Below are 25,597 nucleotides of genomic sequence, written 5' to 3' on the forward strand. Positions count from 1 at the left end.
AGATTTGAGCTCATTTAATCTAAATGCATGTGAAGTTTAAGCAGTTTACCGTAAACAGTGAGACTCATCCTTTATATTAATGCATTTCTGTTCTCCCATATAGCAAATTAATTACTCCCAAATGCAGGAAGAGTGTGGTTTGTTTTCCTTTTCTGATAATTATATAAATAAACATTTTATCTTCCTGGATATAGACCTTTTTCTTTACAAGCATACTTAAGCACAAAGAGAGGGAGACACACACACACACAAAAACACACATGCACACACACACACACACACACACACACACACACACACACACACACAAGTTGAAAAAGTAGTTCATTGATGACAAAAAAAGACTGATTTTTTTTTATACTGGTTCTTTTTGTCAAAAAGTTTTTGGGGAAAAGGATGATTTGCCCTCAAAGTGCCAGTCTGCATCTCCAGAGGCAGCATCATGAGAACCTAAAATCACAACAATGGCTCGTGTGACAAAATGGACTGGAGTGCATACTTCCTCCTCAGCGGTACCCGGCAGACAGAGTTACCTACTGCGCTGGGCTGCTGCGCTTTCCCAGCAGCACGTACACAGTTCACAGGAAGTAAATGTTTTGTTTTCTGCAATTAAGCTCCTTAGCTTCTTGTTCTGTTCCACGTCTCACCTATAGGTCTGCGGGATGAAAGATATCCCCGACTTTTGTTCAGAATTCCCCTTTCACTTCCAAAAACTCAGAACAACTTACATAAATTATAGAGCCGGTAACTATTTGTTTATGTACTTAGTCCTGCCCTTAAAAGAAAACAGCTATTTGAGGCTCCCATGCATTTCACAGGGTACTTGAATATCCCCTCTGTCTAAACAACTGAGACGAATACAGCAGTCTGCATATATAGACCTGTTTGTCCCCCACTGGCTCCCATGACAAGACAATATTACAACTGTGGGAAGTTCATAATGCAGCTGGGAAACGTAATTGAGTGGCAATAATCCCTAAACAGCAGCTGTGAGAAAGCTCTGGAGAAATGAAAGCTTTATTACACCTTTCACTGCTAATAGCTGTGAATCACTGTCAACCAACAAGGAAAACTGAAAAACAAAACAATGCATCATTGAGAGGGAAGAAGGAGGTTTTAACGTATCAGTAATTATTTGCCGTTTGTGCTTTTCTTTTCCTGCCACAGACAGACTGTGATGGAGGCATTCAAACCTCAAAAAGGTCAAAAATGTACTTAAAAATGATATAAATACGATTTTCTTCAATGCCAGAACATAAAATGCTGCAGCAGGGTTTTCGGAAAATGTGATTTGGTGATTACTTAAACATGTGCTGAGACTTTCTGGTGTTCAGAGCTCAACTTACAGTCAATATTTTTGTTTTGGAGCAGAAACCACCTGGCATCACATTTCAGTCACAAATAAGCCTCATTCTCAAGCCAAAAAAAGGCAAACGACAACACGAAACTACAGCCAGTGTTCTTAGGACTTTATGCTCTCGTTACCACCGTGAGTACACACCTCGATCATTTAGGCAGCTGATTAATTCTCTGAATGGACCCCAAAAGACTTACAGCATATAACACCATTGTGCTGCAGGAAAATGAGATATTTAGAAAAAGGTCACCTGGTTAATTTAGGACTAAAGATTCAAGATTTTAAATTAGGGTGTCCGAGGACACCAAATGCATGAATGCATGATGAACACGGCTGTGCATAAAAGAACTGCAACCAAGCAGGCGACTGACATGTTCACAATGTATGTGAAGCGGAGAAATAACATGCTAACAAAAAGTTGCCAATATGAGCAGACACTGCAGCAAGTTAGGGCTACTATATGAGTATTTTTAACTTTCTGAAATCCTAAAAAGAACTTTGGTTGGGATGATTAGTTTAAAACACGTTGCTCTGCAGGTCTGTTTGTTTGCTGTTTGGTGGAAAATATTCAATGCTTTTTTTGTTTTACTGGGTGCTGATGGTCTTCATTAAACGGCTCTAACCATGTGTACATGCATGAACACATATCCACTGATGTCCCTGATTAAATCAATTCACATCGCTGTCCAACATCTGCAGGGCGCTGGAGGTAGAAATCAGATGTCTTGAGAGGGCTGCACGACAGGAAGTGGCCTGTTGTTTCCAGCAATGATTTGTGATAATTACAGCACAATAAAACAGCATATTCAGTTCAGCTATGGCTAATTATCAGTGTTTTTTTAATCAATATTCATAGCTGTTAGTGTGAAAACCAGAGGCAGATCCAGCCCCTCCCAGAGGAAGGAGGTGATAAGTGATTGACTTGTTGGTATCAGTACATTTATAGAGAATTGTTGGAAATTCAAACAACCACAAAAAGATGGATAAGGGCCAAAAAGTTACATGAAATTACCAAAATGAAAAACAAAACCATGCAGTGATGCAAAAAGTGGCAAAAAATGACCACAGAGAGACAAATAAAGACTACAAAGGGTCACAAGATGACTACAAAATAATGAGAAACAACTACAAAGGGATGCAAAGCACTAAATAGTCAGCAAAGGACCACAAAGAGACTCATAATCACCAACATCCACATAACCTCTAGAAAGTGACAAAGAATGACTAGAGAGACAAAGAAACAACTACGATGGGTCGTAAAATTAGTACAAAGTGAGGCAAAACGACTACGAAGTTACTCAAAGTGACTACCAAAATACACAAAAAAACGCAAAGACTCAAAATGACCACCAACATACACAAAATGACTAAAAGTGACTCAAAATGACCACCAACATACACAAAATGACTAAAAGTGACTCAAAATAACCACAGAGATACTGAAAATGACTGCAAAACAACTACAAAGAGCTGCAAAACAGCTATATAAAGTCGCAGAAAGACTAAAAAAACATAAAATAACATTAAGTGATTCAAAATTATGACAGAGACGCAAAATGACGTCACAAAACAGGTTGCAAAACAACCACAAAATAATGCAAAATGACTTCAAGTGAAACATATTGATGATGATGCAAAATTACCTCAGAGACACAAAACAGCTACAAAGAGACAAAGTTCTGGCACAAAGAAACACAGGATGACTGCAAAGAGTCGGTCAGTGTGGGTGTCTTGCTCCTACAGGTGGACTGGGGGTCTTTTTTTTTTTACTTTTCAGTATCTGTAAGAAATTGTTCATAATAGTTAGAATAGTTTAAAACACGTTGCTCTGCAAGTCTGTTTGTCTGCATGGCTGTTTGCTTTTTGGCGTTCCAAATAGCAGCTATTTATTAATATTATTTAATATTAGAATATTTTGGCTTGTTTATTTGGCATTCAGTTAACACATCAAATAAACAATGTGAAGTTTATTTTAACCGGCGTCCAGGTTGAGGAAAAGGCGATTGTGTGATTCACACCTTCAGCAGCCTCACAAACTCTTATCAAACCTTCGATCAGGTTCCCACACTGTGTGTCCGCACATGACGTTCCCTCTCTGTTTGGGATTGTTCTGAAAATGCTGACGCTGTGTGATGGAGTTTTTTTTCTCATTACTCTCTCCTGGACCAGGTACCTGCCTGCCATCGAGTATCTCCGAGACCATCTGACTCCCGTTTCATCCATCTGACACCTGCCATCCTGTTTCATCTCAGTTAACCGTTTGTTTCCCCTCTCTGTTCCTGCAGCACAAAGGAAAAAGCCTGAGGGTTACTGGCTATTGTTTACCAACCAACCTCGTATCTTTTTCTCTCTGTGCACACAATCCACACAATCAGTGGTGAGATTTTCTTTTTTTGTTTTTTTATTTTTTGGTGTGGGGGGGGCAGGAAGAAAATTCCTTTGGAGCCTGGGAAAAGTCCTAAATGAGGAAATAATATTGATGTTTACATTCACACAGCGGTTACCCCGCTACCTTACAGGCTGCACTGTGTTTTGAGTGAGTGAATCCATTTGCATGCAGGATGAAAAAATTCACAGTTAACGAGCAGCTGGTTTCATTTTGCATGAACATGTTTATCCTCTAAACCTGCAGTGAGACTTTGCATAACAGATTTCATAAAAATAAACAGCTGTGTCAATGTTTTCGTTATTGGGTGTTTGTGTAACGACAGCAAAGAAACTCATTCTCATGTACTCTGTTATATCTCAGCTCGTCAGATTCAGAGTCAGACGGCCCGGTAACTGCAGGCAAACACACCCACAAACAAAGAGGGCTATTTTTTACTTGTAATGAGTCGCTGCTGATTGTCCCTGCAGCCTCTCTGAGGCCTCTGTCCGTCCATTCAGAGTCACTGAGCTGGAGCAGGAATGTCCAAAAGTGACGAATCATCATACCATCAGGCTGTGGGCTCTCAAAGGCTGATACCAAAGCTGATATTTATGGTTTTCACCTGCCAAGAGCAAGTACTTTGAACCAAATCTCCAAATCAAGCCTGCATTCATTTTAAAATTATTGTTTTGAGATAATGCAGACTTTCAAAATCAGTCAGCTTCATTACCATGCTATATTAACCCTTTGAAACCTGGAGAGATATCATTCTTGTGCTGATTTCAGACGCCTGAATCAAGTATTTAAACCTTTGAAACCTGAGCAATTTGGCTTGATTTATTTCAAAAGCACGTGGAAAATAAAGGCAACAAACAACTTGGTGACGATTGTTCCACAAATTGCAAGAAATTAGAAGATTTAGAAAATTATTTTAAAACAGCTAGGGCAAAAAGTCTAGGGAAAATGAGAATAGCTAGGGAAAATATTTTTTTACAATAATCATAATTAAATATTTAAGATTATGTTATTATTATATTTTCAAGCAATGTTTCCAGGTCATTTCATGGTTGTTGTTTTTCAAACTTTTTAAAAACTATTTTTCACATAATTTTGTACTTTTTACTAACTTGCTAATATTTGAGTGATTCTGTCTTTTGTTGCTCATTGCCTTCTTCCCATGTTTTAGGAAAAAACAAGCCAATTTGCTCAGGTTTCAAAAGGGTTAATGTAACACTAACAAAAACGAATGCACTCCTGGCGTTCACTGTGATCGATAATACAACATAACTTTCAAGACCAGCTCATAAAGGTTGTGACAAGTCCAAGCCTGCTCTCAGTCCCGGGGTGTCACGCGCCCCTTTTACGTGTGACACTGACGCTAAAGGCGTCCTTTAGTGTCTTTATGAGACGCATCAGGCTTTCAGCTAATTGCAACTTAAACTTATCCGCAGCAATACTTGATGCATAACATCTGAGGTAGTTTAAAGAGCCAGAAGGTCATGGGTGGGACATAATTTGAGGACAGGGGAAGAGACTTTCACACAACACTGACACGACAGTGCAACTGGGAATTCAGACAACGCAGCTTCTGATACTGGTAAAGCCAGTTTTTATGAATATTTGAAAGTCTTTAATAAACAATCATTACAGGATAAAAGCAAAAAGATCCCACATTTTTATACAAACTGTGCCTCCCGGGTCTGAAAAAAACCCCATCAACTTCAGCCACGTCATCAATGAATCTGAAACATCAAGTAAAAGCATCTGACCAATCTTTGGAAATATCTGATTACAAGATTTTGTTGGGTTTTTTTTAAGAAGAAAATTCATTTTTTTGAGACTGTGAACTTTTAAAGTCTAAGTTGTGAAATATGAATATTAACTAGTTTGACTGAACCGACAGGAGATTTTTTAAAACTGTTTCTGCAACAGTTAATGATGATATGACATGTTAAATGTAGCATTAGGGACACAGCAGGACAAATGACATACTTTTATAAATTACTGTATGTTTGATGCATTTTTTTTGCATCAAAATATAAGTCCTTACACCTTTTTTTGTAGTTCTTGAGATTTGCCATTTCAGAGCTGATGTCTGACCAATGCATTGTTGTCTGTGAAACTGTCAGCCACACTGCCGATGTCCCCAAGTACGGCCCTTAAATAGTCCTCCTCCATGCAGACTCCTGCAGGGCAGACCTCCTCTTGGTCTGGGTGAACTGGTCATGGCCTCTCTCTATCTGGTCTCCTCTGGGAACAAAGGCTTTTACTGTGCGCTGATGGACAATGTTGAGCGCGACGAGGCGTCTGGCTCTGACACAGTCAAGCCGACAGCGACGCGGGCCACACAGGCTTTCGTCCTTTCATCGCAATTATGTTTGGTCCTTCTCCTAATTGCGGAGAGCTGGCTGGAGTGAGGCGAGGAGAGGTCCGGTCTGAGGGGGTGTATTGAACTGAGGGATGCAGGGAGGAAGAGAGGGACAAGGCAGGGTCAGGGAGATGGTCGCTCATTAGGGATTGAACAGCTGCCAAACTCCCAGCTGCCTCTGCTCCACACAGAGCTCACTGAGGAGGCAGGATGTGCAACGCTGTGGTTCACTTTCTCCACCAGCTTCTCCTCATCCTCCCATCTATTCCTCATCCTTCTTGTTTTCTTTATTCTCTCTTTTCTCCCTCGTTGTCTCTCTTGATCTTCCAGCCTTTGATGCCCCCTGTTGTGCTTTTTATCCCTTTTATCAATTAGCATCACCCTCCCTCCTGCGTGTGGGCAAAGAGCAGCCGAGTGCACGTGACTGAGATCAACACCATCTCCTGTAACAGTCATCACTGATATCAACACGAGGCCCATCTGCGGCATCACGCCAATTAACCAGGCGGCATCGTTAAAGGGGCATTCAGTGAATTTTCATCTCCCAGTGGCCATCGTTGATTCCCAGCAGGTTTGACAGGGCGTCAGCTCAGGGAAGTACTGGACTTTATCATAGTGTAGGATTAATTTCATGACAAATGAGAGGTTTATTAGCATTTATGTGGCGACTTAATAAAAGCCACAGATCCCCAGAGGACAGGCGATGACAGACAGACAGAAACAGTCGGTCAAGGGTTTTCTTAAGGAGGTTTTGAGACTCTTTGCTACAGTCAAAACAGCTTGGGCCACTTTTCCTGATTTTAGGTTATCAGAATGGAAACTCAGCTCTTTTGTTTTTAACATTTACCCCTCTCCCTGTAACCTGGACCCAATCGCAAAAGACATGGACATGTTAGAAATGTAAATTATTTTGTAGCAGATATGCTGAAACCTGACGTTTCTGAATAACGCTATGGTGAAGGCGTGGCTAGATTAAGGCACAGATACCACCATTATAGTTAGAAAAATAAAATATTTTGGCTTAAAACAGCCAAACTTGGTGGCACAAAAGCTGCTGGAAAAGTTGTGACGGTTCAGTGATATACACCCAACTTCAATGGCTCAAACGCTATCAGGAAACGCCATAAAGTGTGAAAAACACCCAGGTTTGGTGTCACGCACAGCCTTGGGCAACACTACAAAGAGTTGGTTATAAAAAGAAAAACACCCAGGTTGTATGTGTGGCTAAAATGAACCAAGGTTTGGTAAAAAACAGTGATTTGGTGGCCCAAACGGCAAATGGATGCAAATGTGAAACGTGCGTGACTTGGAATTCTTTATTTCTATTTTATTTGGCAATTTATTTGTAACTCCAGTTACTTTGTCTCACTCAATTAAATAAAAATCAAATGTAAACCACCAATCTGAAACACTGTCAGAGTTGGAAAAGTCCCCTTGTTACACAGATAACTGTTACATTTATTAAAATATGTAAATACAGACACAATCGCCCTCATTGTCCACCAGAAGTCACAGCCAGCATATCAAATCTATCTCATAAAAAATATTATTTTAATATTGTACTAACTTGCAACAGATTTTTATATAGTGAAGAAATGTACTGAATTGGGTTTTTTTGCCAAGTTGTAAAGTGTTGATAGAGAACATCTTTAAAATGTGAAATAATAATATATTTCACTTGTTTTTACATGTTATATCCACTTTCACAAAATAATAGCTGCTTGTAAGCAATCTGTTCACAGTATCAGGGACCTACCTAAAGTAAGGTCCCCACAAGGTTAAGTTACTATTAAGTGTCGGGGTGCATCAGTGATGCTTAAGGTCAGGTCTCCGAGTCAGAACAATGACCTCAGAAGTGTGTGTGTGTGTGTGTTTTCTGTTGTTACTGGACCAGTTTCTTGTATGTCGGGGACCTGAATGAGGACATTGTTCCTGTGGTGATAAGGTGTAATTCGGGCTTGATTGTGTAGGAGAGTAAGAATCTCCGGAAAGTATATAGTTTGTTCCCTTCATTCAGTTCCCGCCTGTCAGGAGGAAGCTGAAGTTGATTTCACTGCATAACAGCTACAGCTGCAAGTTTTCTGCATGAGGCTGCTTCTGTGTGTAGTTATAGAGAGTGCAGGGGAGTAACCGCTTGTTTTCCACCAGGATTCAGTGTAGGAGTATGAGAATGAGTTGATTACATAATATTTATGAGAGCCGTAGCCAGGAATGACAAACCCCCCCAGGCCCCATAAATAGAATCTAAAAAATGAACCTATTTGTATTTAAAGTTGCATTTTGCATCAAATTTTATTTAGAGTAGATTAAATTGCAAAAACAAGCCTTTTTAACCCCTCAAGATCACGTCAGCCTCCATATTGTGCACCTATTTAACAATATGTGCCATAAAATATGCAAAAAATAAATGTCTTCTTCTTACTATCATTATTATATCAAAATCTTATCACGTTTTCTTCCTATGAAATCAAATACGATGTGTACTTGTGTGAGCTAGTACCAACCAGTTTTAACCAATAATATGCAACTTTTAGCCACACAGAGCTGAGTCTAAGTGAGCAAAGCAGCGGCATGCATGCTACGTCAGTGTGTCTTCATTTACCCAAAATACTGTTGTTTCAGGCCATAGGCTAAAATTTGTTCATTTTGAGGAAAAAGGTTTCCGTGACAACTTTAGTTTGCACACAAGGCATTTTACAATGCTGCTTTAGCAACTGTTACATGGAGCATTAGATGGACTTCAGCCCTTTCTTTGCCTGACGAATACCACTATCCCATCTGTGTACAATACTCTGGCCTCACTTAAGTCAAACACAATTCAAGGATCAAATCAAATTCCTTCTAAAGTTATATCTCGCCTGCCTGTCTTGTTTTACTCGTTAAAAACGTCACGATACAGAAGCTAGATAATCTTAAAGTGCCGTTTCATCTGGACTTTAAATAGAGCAGTTTTTTCAAGAAGATTAAAATCCACAAAAAGCTCATAAATTTAACAAAACTCAAACTAGTGTGCCTCTGACTCTGTTTTGCCCATAATTAGTACCAAAACATGAAATGCTGATGAGAGATGAAATAAAACTTGAAAGCAGTTTTCAAAACCTTCAAACTGCCAGGAATAACATTTTGGCGAGAAAATAACTTTATATTTAATTTTGGTTTAATTATTTTGTTGGCCAAAAAGTGATCAAATTTCAGTTCATTATGTCTAAAACTTTAAGAATCAGCCTAAAAAGACATTGTTTTTTAATGTAAAGAAACATAAAGAGTATCATTATCAAAACTTTGCTCAAAGTGACAAGCTGGGAAAAGTCAACCCTCGTTTATTGTGCCAAAAAAGTGTCAATTTTGAACTGTATGTGAACTTTGAGTGCGTGAGGTTCTTAAATCCCCAAATTCTCAGAAAAAAAATAAAATAAAATCAGCTAACGTGACCTCAGCGTCAGTAGCTCCAGCTCTGGACCTCCAGTATTTTCTACGGCAGTGTGGTTTGTCAAACACCAACCCTGATAACTGATGTCAGGTCAGATGTGTCAGATGTGTCTGGAGCGCTAAGACTCGGCTTAATATCCCTCTCAACACATCATCTGTCTGTCTGTCTCAGGCTGGATGCCACGAATGGCTGCAGTGACAGACATAAAAGGGACCAGAGACCACATGTCAGTCCACAGACACACTGACACTGATCCCCTGTGTTTAACTCACCATACTCCGAATGACTGGTGTCACTGAGCTATACATAAAGGTTTAAATTTGAACTTATATGTGACAACTTCAACATGTCAAGTCGGAGACAGCGAGAACATACTTTTGGCAGTAAAGTCTGTATATTTTTTTTAATTAGGCAAGTTTCTACTCTACTTATTGGTTTTGATATTGTACAAAGGGAAGACTGTAGAAACCATCTGATGCAGGAGAAAACAAAAAAAATCACTATATTTTAACATATCTGACTTAAATCTTTCAGGTGAGTTAACAAGACTACACTACTTTGGCGATACTTGTGTAAAAGGTCCACACTTGATGTTTTGCATGTATTTTAAATTATTGTCAACAAAATGTACTCACTCCAGTGAAGATTCATCTCACAATACGACAAGAAATCCTCAGAAAAGCTACTAAATAAATCTTGATGTGGAACTGAATTGCCAGATTCTTTTTTTCTAATTCAAAGTTAAACTTAAAAAATCAAATTTTAATCAAATAATGTCTGTGAAGTGCTTAGAAAAATGTAAATTCTACTATTTCCATCTGCTCAGGAAGATCATGTAATATGATTGATAAGAGTCAAAGTATAGTATGTCCAAAAAAGTCAAAGTATAACATGTTGAAAAAGAAATCATAGAATATATAAATATAGTATGTCAAAAAAAAGAAAAAAGGTCATCATAAAGCACGTCAAAAAAGCTACAAAACTGACCTTAAGGTGAAATTACCCATTTTTACACCGCCTGTTCAAAGTGGGAATAACGTGCCGTTATGCCGCCCTGGTATAAAAGAAGATTGCGTAATAATAATGTTAACGCCAGCATAGGAGGTAGTAAAAGTGCTGAAAAAAAGTCTGTACAGAAGAGACAGCTGGCGAGATGTGACCATGGAAAGGACAAGTGTGCTGATTCTACAGTGGGTTATGCATGTGACCCACTGCAGGAGAAAAACAGCAACCAAAAACATCCACAGAGTTGGAGATAGTTGGAGTTGGTCAACAGTTAGTTGAGGGAGCTCCTCACCCTCTGAGCAGAGAACGAGATCAGCTGTCGTATCACAGGGACTGCAATGCCATTATGCCATTGTTATTGTTAACAAAACAATGTTAGGTTATGTCCGATGCTATCGTAGTAAACATCTGGCCCATCACGCCACTTTTGATTCTGCAATGCCGGCATGCTGTTTAAAATCACACATTGGAGTGGCATGATGCCGTCTTTCTAAAAAGGTCATTTAAGTGTCATCATGAGTTCATTTTTTGTACATTTCTGCTACACTTAAAGGAATAATTCACTTTGGTGTCAAAGTTTCTATCCTAAATTTTGACTTATTTAATGCTCTCAAATGATAATGGGCCCTGTAACCCCCCAAAATAGTCCTATAAAGGACATAAACTGTAAAAATAACTTTTTTGGGTTTTTTTTACCTGGCAGTTATTCAAACATCTCAGTGAAACCTGCTTTGTGAAATGGGTTATTTGTTTACTTTATGCTACTTATCTGCCAGACGGGTGGGACGGGTTGACATGAGCCAATATTTTCAGACTAAACAGAAAGTTATTTGTCCGTTGCCCACTTGCGCTGTGATTACATGCATGTTGTCTTCACGAATCTGAGACTACATGCAGGTCAAAACAAACACAAAGCTTAACTTGCAACAAGTCACAGCAGACTGAACCACGCTGTGTTGACTGACTGGGACAAACCACGCTTTGGCATGTGAGGCGCTGCATGTTTATCCCTTCGACTGTGACACAGGACTGCTTTGTGAAACCTGAGCAGAGACAAGTATGTGCCATCTGTTTGATGTTAATTTGTTTTAGGCCCAAAAAGTAACATTATACTTTTATGAAATATCAGCTGTTGCTGCCAAGTTAGCCTTGCAGAGGAGGAGAGTGTGACACCTCAGACGAGTTGACCTTAGCTCGTTCACACGACCCTCTGTTATAAAAAAAAAAAAAAGGCGAGTGACTGCTCCAGTGGGCTTTTTCAAGAGCATTATTATATTATTTATGTATTTTAACAACCAAGATTTTTTTTATTGATTTCTATGGACATTGTTTCCTATTTTAGCGATGCACGTCACGCTGTTCTAAGTAAGAAAATGTCGGTCAGTTGGTCATCACCACCTCAGTGATCCAGATTAAAATATCACAAAAACTATTGGACAGATTGGCATGAACTTTGTGTGGACATTATTGGTTCTCGGACGATGAATCCTGATGACTTTAGGAAGGGGATGGAAAGTTTAATGCTGAGGGTGCCACAGACAAGAGGAGGAACAACACAATCTGTAAGCAGCCGGCTATTTTAGCATAATTAAAGGGCTATCTGAAAATTAGTTTTACATTTTAAACAGTATATGATAATTTATCTGACGTCATCTTGCAGACAGGCTGAACAGGCTCTTAGAAACAGAAAATTTCCAGGACAATTGTTTAAAGCTGATTTTTAGATCCATAAAATTCGGTGGACATGAGGGACTTCCAGTTTTATGGCAGCTAATGATGGAGCAAAGCATGAGCGGATGTGTGTTTTGTCTAAAGGCATATGAGTGGCTTTAGTGAAGAGACAACTGGATGTCCGACATCATCCAAAATGAAATCTAATAAATTTTGGCACATGCAATCCAGGAAGAAATAGTGTCTAAGGCAAGGGAGTGCACATTCTTTGAACAAATGGCTAATAAAACCGCCAATGTAAGTACCTCTGAGCAGGGTTTTTTTTTGTTTTTTTGTAGCTTCTGTAAGCACAAGTACATGCAATCGCACATACACATTTATATTACAGCACCCACCCTTATGGACTTTGGTGATCCCCTGACTTTTTTTCTTTCTTATGCCATCTTCAGGTCAAGTTTCTATTTGTCAAATACAAGCTTAAAATTTCCAGCATATCTAGTGATATCCCCTTTAACTTCAACTGTAATTTGTGTTTAGATGATGAACACAGTAAACAATGTTCCCTCTTAACAGCAGCAAGTTAGCATTGTCAATGTTATTAGTATTTTGTTCATAGCCTAAAAAAATGACTTTCACATCTGTGTTATTTTCATTGAATTCCTCACTGGTTGTCGATACTGTATTTGATTAATAGACTATACATAAAGCTGATCATGTCTGCCTACTATTTCTCATACCTTTAATATGCCCTCATTGTTTTCTTTATGACACTGAACCCACCCTGAAAGATCAAAGTCATTTTAGAAATGTTGCATGTGTTTTAGAAAATGTCCAATAACTCCAGCCAAAATTTTATTCAGACATTTTTTGGGCAATTAAGTGTAAAGTCTGGAACTTGTATTGTTGTAATAATACTGGCACGGTTTACCAGAGCGGCAGCACTTAGCTGTAAACGCGTGAAGGTGGCCGTGCTGCTGTGAGCTTTGGGAGCAGCCGGCTGCTGTGTTTTGGCCACTGGCTACAAGACGTACATGCTGCCGACAGCTGCTGCACATGCATGTGCGAACACACACACACACATACTCACAGAGGTCTTTTACACACACAGCATGCCATTGTTAACAGCTGGCAGGGGTTTAACTGCTGTATTACTGCAGACACGCAAAGGCAGGGAGATAATGTGGCATGGTAACCTTGACTGTCAAAACTGGGATGTGAACGCAACAATGTGACACAAATAGCCGTTTTGTTTGCAACTGATATAAATCTTGTGTAACCATGTAATCTGTGTGTAGCTGTGACGGAGTGGTAGAGTAAGCTCATACAGGGCATGACTGCAGCAGTGTGTAAAGCCCAGAGCATTTATACATTACGTTTGGTTCATTTGGACAAAAGCCAAGAAACCAAGAAATGAAAATGTGGGTCTCTAAAAACAACAACTTTGTCATGTGTCTAAAGACAACAGCACAGCGCAAGGTCAAATAGCTACAGGAACAGTTATGCATAGGTTAAAAAAGCACTGCATAAAAAATGAAGCAAGGCCAAACATAAAGTCAAGATAAGTGGAACAATGTGAGGCGGCAGTAAGGTTAAGTATAACTGTTTCTACATGCCTTTTACCTGGTATGAACACCAAATCGTGAACAGTAAATAACAAGAAAGATCAAACACAATAAATAATGCAACGCAAATGTTACAGGAACTATTATTCTCTTCTAACTGCCAAAAAACGTCTACCCTCCAGAGTGGAAGCTTACCAAAACTCTGTCTAGTAAACAAGAGCCTTAAAAAGCTATTTTTGTCTCAAAAGTGCAAGAACAAACTTTTCCACTGCAGTTTGGAGCAAGAAAACTGAACGGTCCCAAAAGGGGGAGAGAGAGGGGGAGACATGTAGCAAAGGGCTGCAGGCTGGAGTCGAACCCACAGGTGCTGCGATGAGGACACAAAGCCTCTGTACATGGGGCGCCCGCTCTACCAGGTGAGATACCTAAAGAGTTTTTTAACCAAATTCCACTTATCAGGCACTTTTGCAGAGCTGTCAATTGCATCTCACAGTCGTCCTCAGTGGATGGAGCAACATGTGGATGTAAATTAAATCAAGCATAAATTAAAGCTGAAAGTCAGCACGTTATCTCAGTCCACTGGGGAAGATTTCAATTTGCGACTGCTAAAGCAAGTTGACCTTGAGTTTAGAATTGAAACTAGTTATTATGCACGTTATTGTTTCACTGGCTGATAACTATTTTCTCGATTAATCATTTAAGTTGTTTATTCTGTCTGATCAACACCATAAAAACCTTAAGTGATTCGATTTACTGTCACAGAGGGCAAAGAAAACCAGCAAATGTTCACATTTTTAGAAACTGGAAGCTGTGAATTCATGGTATTTCAGCTTTAAAAATGGCCAATGACCAAAAGAGTTTCTGCTAAATTTTCTGTCTATAAATTACTGGAGTAGCTCTACATGAGTTAAGAGTTTTTGGCAAACTACAGTGGGACTTGGAGCCTTTTTAACACTTGCGGAGTAAAAGTTATGATTCCTAAACAGTTCATGAGATGAATGGAAACACCTTCAAATTAAAGCTGAAAGTCAGCACTCTTGCTTCTTTCTTCTTTACAGTGGAGTACAGAGCCTGATCAAAACTGATTTAATATTTACTGAACTTCACTTTAATAGGTTTGCATATATATGTGTGTAAGAACATGCATAAAAACATATGAATGTGCACAGATGCGTACATGAAAACACACCTTAGATGCAGACGTCTGTACTGACAACAGCGAGTGGGGATCATCATCATCATCATGAGGTACACACTGCAGACACAGAAAAGAAAAGGAAAGAAAAGACAATGATTAAAAGACAAGACTAAAAAAAGCAACAACAGCAGTGTGACAGTCAGGGAAACGAGTGGGAGAGCTGGAGTCCCAGTCAGGCAGAGAAGGTCCCAGGCCTGTGGAGGAACTGGTAGGAACATGGAGGAGGAGGGGGGTCTGGGTGGAGATGAGAGAAGTTCCCATGCCCTGGAGGCCCCTGGGGAGTTGTGGTGGCAGATGTGACGTCTGGGGCCCCGGCCTCCCTCCCTCCCCTCATCTCTGCTACTTCCCTTCCTCCCTGGTCTGGTGTCGTCCTCTCCGTGTCCTGGCTCGTCTGCTGCCTGTCTACGGACTTCAATCCATCACTCTGCCTTCCTTACTCTAAAAATACAAACACAACAGACCCGACACTGACGCTCATTGGACAAGAGAGACTGCTATTTTCATGACCAATCAGAGCAGATTTTGTCCGCTTGTCTCCGAGGAATTGATCCTTCGAAAGTGTGAAACAGTCCTTTTTCTATTGTTTCACTACAGCATTGAATTTCTTTAATTTACTGATTAACAATACCAAAAGGGATCCCTGTTTTAGCGTGGGTTGAGTTCTCCAGCTTCCTCCCCCAGTCCCAATACGCAGGGCAGGTTAACTGGTGACTCAGAATTGGTCATAGGTATGAATGTGAGTCTGTCTGTGTCAGCCCTGCGATAGTCTGGCGACCTGTCCAAGTTATATCCCCCTCTCGCCCAGTGTCAGCTGGGGTGGGCTTCAGCCCCCCACAACCCTGAATCAGGATAAGTGGTTACGGATAATAAATGAATTAGTGGATAAATAAATTAATGTTTAAAGAGATAGTCGTGTAACCTTTAAAACCCGAGTTCATTTGTCAGTTAGGGGCTTTTTTTTTTTTTTTTAAATTAAGCTGCTTTAATGGCGTTGGCCTTTTGAGGACCGGATGTACACTTTAATAACAGCTTTAATTCATAATCAAGGAATTTGTCACATATTTAAAGTGAATGTGTGGATGACGGGAAATGTCGTGTACCACTTAAAATCTACTTCATGTTTTAATTAGAGCTTTGGAGACTACGGTTTATCAAGTTTTTTTGTTTCTGAGACTTCTTGTATCCCTAAACAGTATCTTAAATTCATCATTTAGGGATATGCCAAATATAGCAAATTAAAGGATAGGTTAAAAACATGTACAAGTCAGCCATTCCTGCTCACCCTAACACCACAAGAGGAATAAACACCCTGAGAAACTGCTATATCGCGTACATAGGCGGCTGCAGAGCGACGCTGCCCACTTTCAGAGGGAGCGACCACGTAGCCATTCTGCTGAGGTCAAGATATGCAAACAAACTACACTACACGCCCCCAGTGACGCCAGAAACGGAGCTGAGCAGAGTCTGCGGCAGGTTCCTGGACTCTGCCGTCATACATCACAGAAGTCACAGAAATCCCTGCGTTGAGCTACTGTATGTAATAGATAATTTTTGAGTTTCAGTTAATTGTTGTGTGTTGTATTAGTGTTGCAATGTGTTTATGGATGTTACAGATGTGTATTTATGTAATCTAGTAAATGAAATATTGTTAATGAAAATGATGGAGACCCCAGGAAGAGTAGCTACTGTTTAACACAACAGATCTGAATGAACAAACAAGCAAACATCACTGAACTCACTGAGTCTGTGGTGGATTAAAACTGTAAAACGCTGCAACTGCACCCAAAACTACAGTAAAATGATTTCACAATCAGAAACCAAGGATTACCAGAACCATCCGGAAACATGAACAAATATAAAGAAGCAGCCAACAATGTATGCAGATGCAAAAAAGTACTAAATTGTGATGCACAAGTTGAGGGAGCTAATGAGATGGTATTTCACTGGAGTTGTACCTTGTGACTTTCTGTGACTTTATGAAATGACTGACTGATAAACCAATTATAAGAAACAATCATACTGAGGAGAAAAAGGCGAAAAACACTAACTCTGCATGATATCCATCTCAGACTGCTACAGCTTCATATCAACTTCAAATGTATTTTTGCATGAAACAAGGTCAACACATGCAGGATTTTCAGCTGCCATATAAAACACCATAATTTAGGTGAGCGTTTTTGGCATGTTTTAAAGACGTGAGGTTTTTGGTAATTCACGTGCCTGAGAAAAATTGGGAAAAATGACAAGAAGCTTTGCAGTTAAGTGCACGGTGTTTTGAGCCGGCACTGTGAGGAGACCTTATCATAACAATGATAAGAGAGATTTATGTGTAAAAAGAAGGCCGGGCTCAAGGGTTTGAAGGGAAGTGTGAGTCTGCGAAGAAAGAAACCTGTGGAGGAGATACGGCGGCAGAGAAGGGAAGGATCCTCCCAGATCCACCCCGAGCCAGTTTTTCCAAGAGTCTGTCAGCATGAGACAGCTGCGAGGAGAGGCCTTTATCTTACTAATGCACTGTATTACAGCAGGCCTCTTGGAAAAAGCCCTGTCTCTGTGCAGCTGGATGAAAAAGATCCGGATTGTATCCCCCCTCCTCTGAACAGATTAGGACCCTGTGAGCAGTCACACATCTGCAGCCGCCGCGTTGCTCTTTGAAGCCCTGCGAGTGGCTGTCGACACCATCAAACATGGCAACAGGAGCACGGCCCCTGACGCCGCACCGAGGGACCGAATCTCCGGGTTTGAGGACCAGCAGGCGGCTCTCTTTGAGGCCTGTTGCCCGAGCTCCCTGATGATCTGTAAATAAACATGCTCTAAGTGCCTGACTGATAAGTGCTCGCTGTCTTTGTGCCTTGTTTTCTTTGGGAATTAGGAAAAAAAAGGAGAGGAGGTGATGAAGGCATAACAAATTAAGAAAGGACTTCCTGGATTGTTTGAAAACAGCTGCCGGGACATTTGGGATGATAGCAATCGGGAATAACAAACAGGAAGTGACCTCAGATCCTCTGTGAAAAATGCCAAAGGAATTACTGTAAAACGGATGCCTTCAGGTCCTGAGAGGTTTCCTCCTTCTAGGATATGGGTGTATTTTAGGGCATTTTCCCTGCCAACAATGGGACAAATAAAACATCTCAGAGTTTTGGCTGTTTGTTAGTTTATCTGAAAACAAGACTCAGAAACATACAGATGGATTTCCATGATAGAGTTGTCTGGATCCAGACCTTTGAATCTGCCCACTCCACTGAGTCGACTGATTAGTCTGGCATCCAGACGTGAAACTGCATTTTTTTCCTTTAAAAAAAGGAAAAACAAACAACTAAGTGCATATACAGCAAGTTATATCAAAATCTTGAAGTTTGTATGATAGAAAACCTCTTAATTACAAGTTATCTGTAACAAAACAGAGAACAAATATGAAGACATCTGTCTAAAAAAAACTGAGATTTAAAAAAAACAGTAACAGTGTTTTAGTTATCAATCAATCAGTTCATTATTTAATGATTCAGTCCAGATAATAATTGTGAAAAATCTAAATTTCAATAATGCTAACGTGATGCCTTAAAAGTCCTTGCTCTATCCAGCCAATCATTTAAAAAAACCAAAGGTAGTCAATTTGAGATGGTACAAAAAAGAAAAACGCAAACCAACACTTTTGGAGCCGCTAATTTTTGTGATTTTAGTTGATGAACGAACAACCTGAAGAATCTCAAACACTGTCAGTCACGTTATTGCTTCTTTGTTTTGGTCCTCAAACGTTAATCATGTAAAACCTTTAGAGTGGGAACACCGAACAAATATTCTAAAACCTAAACGATAGAAGACGTTGTTTGCAAAAGGCTCCCAAAACGACATGTATGATCCACTGTGCAACGCTGTCAAACAGCTGCAGTTTGAATAGGTTTAGGCACCAAAACTGGTTGGTTAAGTTTAGGAAAAGATCATGCTTTGGGTTAAAATAAGGATGTTCCACATGTAACTTAAGTTACATAAAGTAAAATAACTCTTTGTCAACACTTTGTGTCACACAGGACACAAACAGCAGTCTCCTGGGTAAAGGTCCTGTGTTTGTTTGACCCATCCATCCACCCACCCCTCCTTTCCAAAACTGATTCTGTTATTTTTTAAACCATGTCACCTCACCTGCTGTCCTCCTTTTTTCCCGTAATAATTCTACTACTATAATACGTCTACTAGATGTCGCCGCCAAACAATAAACGCATTTATGGGTCGTAATAAACAGCCGATATACAGCCGATTTTCGGGGGGGGTGGTCTGTGTCGACAATGAGTGGATTCCCTTTTTTTTCTTCATAATCAAGAGTTTAATTTACTTTGACATTTTTTGGGCAATTAATTTCCTACTAAATGATGGATCGATCAGTCCATTAATCGTTTCTGCACTATTTTGTAACAACAAATATAGAAAGAAAGTTTGCACAGCGCAGCTGTACCTACTGAGCATCTCTGTTTGCAGCACATCAGGGAGACAATAGGCCTTCAGACAATAAACTATTTTCTGCTGCTGCACCACCTTACTGCACACACTGCATTGTCACGAAGCATCCTCCCTCAGATTTTCTATTCACAGACACGTTAACTGTGAATCACATAGAGAGAGCTCTTCCCTATTGGTCCTTGGGGACACTACGTCCCTGCAGCACCTGTTACACTCTACAGAAAAGGATGTCCTCTCACCCACCAGCCCCCGACCTGCACACAACAATACAGAAAACCTATACTCCTCTGACACAAAGCACAGGGATATACAGTGTTAAATATAGATCTCGGGACACTCGTCCCTGTGGAGCGCCCATCTGATACCTTTGTCCCCGCATACATTTACACCCACACTCACACAAAGCTGAATCTTGAGTACAAGGTAAGAGACAAGACAAAGGGTAGTATCTGCATCGCTGAGCCTACAGGGCCGGGCTTCCCACTCACTGAAACTATGATACCGAAGCAGAGAGAAAGATCCCAGCGGTGTCTCAGATCTGCCGCAGACAAAGGGTCAGAGTTTGGTCTTCTTTGTCAGGTTTTGTTTCAGTTCTTTGGCTTCTGGAAAGAGACTTGGTGAGTTTGCTCTGCAGAACTGGAGAATCCCATTTTTTAGATTAACTGGGATACAGTACGTGAGAGTAACAGCACCACTGCCCCCTTCTGGTGCTTACAGGTATTTAAATGACCAGGCACAAACCTGCTGCCTTCTTTCAGAATCAGCTTTAACCCTTTGAAACCTGAGCAAACCGGCCTAATTCCTGTCAACAACATAAGAAGGCAATGAGTAACTTAACACGAAAATACCCAAAATGTTGGCAAGAAATGAGTCAAAGTGTCAAGAAACCTGAAATTTGTCAGTTAAAATAAAAACAAACAAAGAAATGATCTGAAAGTGCTTTAAATATACTGAAATAGATATTTTTTGTAACATAATATTAAATATATCATCATTATAATTATGCATTTGATCCAGCGTTGGACACAAGAAGTTCAAGTTTTACCTTGAAACTGTCACAAATATAACAGCAAAGGTGCAGATGATAATAAAAATGTGTAAAAAGACTTAGATGTGTGTTGAAAAAAAGCGAGATTACAGCAGTTCATCATCGTACCATATTTAAGTGTGGGTGAATAACACACCACTAGAACAGAAAACAATGAAACCAGATCAAAACATCTCCTTTTCTAGGGAGGATTTCAACGTTTGGGTGCTGGGTAATGAGTGATTTTAGTAACTACAGCTGCCAGATAAATGTCATGGAGTAAAATGTCCAAGGTTTTACTCTGAGATGTAATGAAGTAAAAATAAAGAGTAGCAAAAAAAAGGAAATGAAAGTACAAGAATCTAAAAATTGTACCTATCACTTTTCACCATTGTGGTGTTTAAAAAACTATGATATTCATATCTACAATAAACACTGTAGAAACATCTTATGCCACAAAGAAAGTGTGATAAAACATAATTTATCAACAAAGTTAGAAGTTGTTTTTCAGATCATTTGAACACTGCTCCAGCTCAAACAAAATTTAATGTTTTCCTCATCATAAAGACACTTTCCTTCTCGGGTCAAAGAACATTTCACACACTGGGGTGGAGAAAATCTTTCCAGTCTTTGTGTTTTCATGAAGCTGCTCGGCTGGCAGGCAGCAGTAAGGTGCATCCTGGACACGTTAGTCTACACCCAGTCTGCAGCTGTGTCAACAGCGCAGCCTACGCCACAGCCTCTACAGACACTGATAATCTGACAGTGTATTACTGAGGGCAGAGATAAAGTGGATAACAAGTTTTTAATGGCACAAAAGACACAATTTAAACCTTCCTTCCCACATGATTACTGGGCTACCACTATGAAAGTGACTCTGAAACTTTAGCCAAGCTTCAAAGGATGAACAGACCATATTACACATAAAGTGTGTAATTTGAAATTAAGTTAATAACCCCTTTGATCATCATCATCATCGTCATAAAGTTTGGTATGTTGCAATGATCCAGACGTAGTATAATTAAATTACTCCAAAGTGGCCTCTCCTTTCTGGATTGCCATATGGAGCTGATCTGTCGGGGTTACATTAAATGGCCTGGGCTAAGAACAGAGGTCAGAGGTCACTGCAGGTCATCACGGCCTCCTCAAGGCCTCCTCACACCACAACCACCCGAGGTCGCATCAGCAGCCTCTGACACAGAGCCTGGCTGTAGATTTATTAGTGAAGGCGGATCTTTTCACATATAAATCAAAAGCCTGAGCACAGTCAAAGGCCTGATGCGTTACTAAAGTGCAACTTAAGTAGTTACTGATACACTTAAAGGGATTATTAAGACACTAAAACACACTTAACTCTTAATTTGGGCTCTCTATAGTGTAAAAGATGCAGTACAAATGGAAAATGAAAAACAATAAACGCCTCTGATAATGGATACAGGTCTTTAACGCAGAGACACTTTATCAATAAGTGAACTCAGCTACCGGTGTCCGGCGTGTTTACCTTCTCAACTTGCTAAGTGGATAATGTGTCAGAGGCGAGAGGTTAATCCAATGAAACACACTCACAGGTCATAAATAGTTCCCTCCACTGCTTCAGAGCCTCATCTGAGCATTGCAGAGTAAACATTAAAGCAAAGGTGATACAGTTCAGTAACAGAGAGACAAAAGACCGAGTGATAATAATTGCAAAAGTTAGTGTCAGAAAATAGTTCATCACAGGTGTCATGTAAAGTCTTTGCTACCTTTTTAAATGTTGTGCTATCCAGTTGCTTCGATCAGTATTTTCATATTTAAGGGACAGTTCACCCTAATATCAAACATCCATATTTTTGTCTTACCTACAGTGCTATTTATCAGTCTAGTTGGTTTAGGTGTGAGTTGCAGACTGTTGGAGATATCGACCAAAGAGATATCTGTCTTCTCTCAAAAATAATGGAACTTGCAAAAAACAGCAGTGTCTCTTTCAAGAAATCATGACCCGGTTATTCAGTTAATGCCAATACAGAATAGCCTGCTAACCCTTTGAAAACTGAGCAAATTGGTTTGATTTCTTTTAAAATTGTGGACAAAAATAAATAAATTTGGCATCACATAAAAGGAAGTCTGTAAAAATGAGTTTTAAGAAGTGATTTAAAAATTTCTCCTCATGTTGCAATGAGCAACATGAGGAGAAATGTCCTGCAAATTGCATGGAATTAGTAGATTTAAAAAATTATTTTGTGAAAAAGGTTAGGTAGAAATGTCCAGAGAACTATAATCATAATTATCATGATTAAGTATTTAAAATTATTTTATTTTCCAGAATTGTTAGAATTTTAAAGCAGTTTTAAGGACTTTCCTTGTTTTTTCCTTTTTTTGTGCTATTTTGTTATTGTTATTGTTTTACTTTTTATACTTTCCTGTTTTATTTGTTTGTTTTGATTTTTGTTGTTTTGTTTTGTTTTTTTTCCTTTTCTCCTTTTCTTATTTGTTTTTTGTTTTGTTTTGGGGTTTTTTTGTATACTAATTTTTGGATAATTTGTTGCTCTCTGTCGTCTTTCAGTGTTTTTGATAGAAATCAAGCGACTTTGCCCAGGTTTAACAAGAACACAAATTCACCTCAACATCCAAAATCGACAACTCTCCTGAGAAATAACGCACTGCGACATGGACCTACAGAGAGTGATGCAGGAGCCATCCTGCGGCTCAGTATTGATTTTAAAATGATTGTATTGCTTTAACTGAGCGCCTCTGATCAGAACTGCGTCCGAAATAACAGACCGTAAATACATTTAAAACCGGATTTACAGCGGACATTACTCCATTACAGTTAATTGAAGCCACCTGTGTGATGGGAGCACACCTGGCGCTGCAGCTAACTGGCTAATAATGGCCTTAAACGGTCACAACATGCGCTAGCTTTGCACGAGCAGTATCACCTGTTCAGAGGTTGTCATCTCGCTCACCTCAGCAGCGACCTCCTCCTCCTGCTCCTGGCCTTTAATGTTCAGCTGGTATCAGTCAGCTGCTGCCATGTTTCTGTCCGTGTTACTGTCCTCCTCTTCATTTGGTGCAGACTGTTGTTGTCACTGCAGCTAAAACACCTCGCAGCGTTAGTCTCGAGCGCTTTTCTGCTCCGCTTTTTTGTTGTGTTGCTCCTTTATGCATCTAATTTCTGTTTTTATTCCACTTATCCACTCTCTCTGTCTTTACTTATATCCTGCTTGACCTCGAGGACACTAAAAAAGTTTTTAGTTGTTTTCTAACTTGACCTTTGACATTACCTGGTGGACCGATCCACTTGCAGGGGCGAGCGGGGGGGTGATGACGGCCAGTACCAATGCACCCGTTTCCCCTAGCCACGCACTTATAGGTAATATTAACTGATTTAATTTATGCCCAGTGATTTTTTTTTTTTTGTTTCAATGAATATAGTGGCAGTAAAGTCAAAGAATATTATATTGTATAATAATAATAATAATAATAATAATAATAATAATAACAATAATAATAACTTAATTTGTATAGCACCTTTATACACAGTTGTTTACAAAGCAAAGGCAGGGACTCAGGGAAAAAAAAAAAAACATTAACAAACATGCCAAACAGAGAAAGGTCAATAAAAGTCAAAAGTCATACCAAAAGGCAAGACCTCAATGTGTACACAAAAGGTCAATAAGAGTAAAGCAAATTAATGAAAAAAAGTAATAAAAGCACTAAAGCAAGCATTGCTTGAAAAGCAGTAAAAGTAGCAAACATAAGAATAAATGCAATGAAATATGATAAAAATCAAAAAAGAAATAATATAAGACGACATCACATCCATGGGGATAAAACAAAGATAAGAAGATGAAAACAGATAAATAAGAGATAGATGAACAAATTTGCATAAATTTAAAACATGAAAATATGGTAAAAAAAAAAAACAAACAGGGATAAGGAATAGATAAATAGAGTGAGAGCAGCAAAATTACTGAATAGATGAAGAGAAATAGAATAAATAAATAAATAAATGTGAGATCACAAAAAAGGAAGTCTATGAGTTTTAAGAAGTGACTTAAAAGATGCACTGATTCTGCAAGCCTTTTCTCCTCAAGCAGGTCGAACCCATTTTGTCCATGAGAAATCCACCTTTCAAAAAAAAAACTGGAATCCTCATTTTGATTGCCAGCAGCTCAGCAGCCTTAAGAGACATTTTCATTATGTTGTAATGGCTGTGTTAGTGCTGATAACCTCACTGGACCTGCCGCTCCATCACAGGGTCAAGGGTCAGAGGTCAGTGTCTGATCCCAACACTGCTGACCACTGAGTGCATGGATGTGTGTGTGTGTTGGGGGACAATGGGACACAAAAGGCCTGTCGCTCTCCCGTCACTGCCACATCCACTCTCCACTTCCTGGGTATCTGGTGTTATGAGCCGACTGAATTCCAGTGTTTGTTTCTCTTTCACAAGGCTTCCAACTGCAACAAACACGGGGAAGAAGCTGGCAAACACACAGAGGGAAACACACGCAGCGCCAGAAACCACATTCCTCCTACACAGAGCTGAGTTATTATCAGTGATGACTGAGGACGAGTACAGGAAGCAGCAGGAGGGAGAAGACACTTGGTGTTGCAGAGATGAGTTTAAATTAGTGTGATCAGAGTTATCATCTAGTTAGTGCCATCTAGTCTCATTATAGTCGAGAGAAGCAGACATATCTGCTGCTGCATGGATGGATTATTGAACCAGCCACAAAGAAAAACGACTACAGGTAGACACACAATGACTACAAAGTGACACAAAATGATCAAAAAAGATACCAATATACATCATGGAGACACAATTTTTTCTTTATAAGACACTAAATTACTTCAAGGAGACCCAAATGACTATGAAAAGACAGAAGACAACAACTAGGAGACAGAAAATGACTACAAAAAGACACAGAAAAAACAAAAATGATGCATAACTACTACAAAGAGTACAAAACAACTGAGGAGACTCATAATGACCAATAAAGATACACATTTACGTTTTTTTAGAACACAAAATCACCATAAGAAGACAAAATTGCCTCAATGAGACCCATACAACTACAAGACAACAAAAATCAACTACAAGGAGACACAAAATGACTACAAAGAGACACAAAACGACCAAACAAGATACAAAATTGCTTCACAGAGACATAAATTTA

General features: G+C 39.5%; 1 long non-coding RNA gene across 1 annotated transcript; it reads right to left on the reverse strand.

The window, feature by feature from the left end:
- Positions 1-1,614: 1,614 nt before the first annotated feature.
- On the reverse strand, positions 1,615-23,729 carry LOC148189708 (uncharacterized). Its single transcript, XR_015776382.1, has 4 exons — positions 23,384-23,729; positions 14,951-15,016; positions 3,531-3,636; positions 1,615-3,137 (listed from the first exon to the last, which is right to left on the reverse strand). It is a non-coding gene; the product is annotated as an uncharacterized LOC148189708 (long non-coding RNA).
- Positions 23,730-25,597: the final 1,868 nt, after the last annotated feature.

The sequence above is a fragment of the Plectropomus leopardus genome, chromosome 4 (genome assembly GCF_026936395.1).
Source record: "Plectropomus leopardus strain MGB_pleo_1.0 chromosome 4, ASM2693639v1, whole genome shotgun sequence".
Classification (NCBI taxonomy): domain Eukaryota; kingdom Metazoa; phylum Chordata; class Actinopteri; order Perciformes; family Serranidae; genus Plectropomus; species Plectropomus leopardus.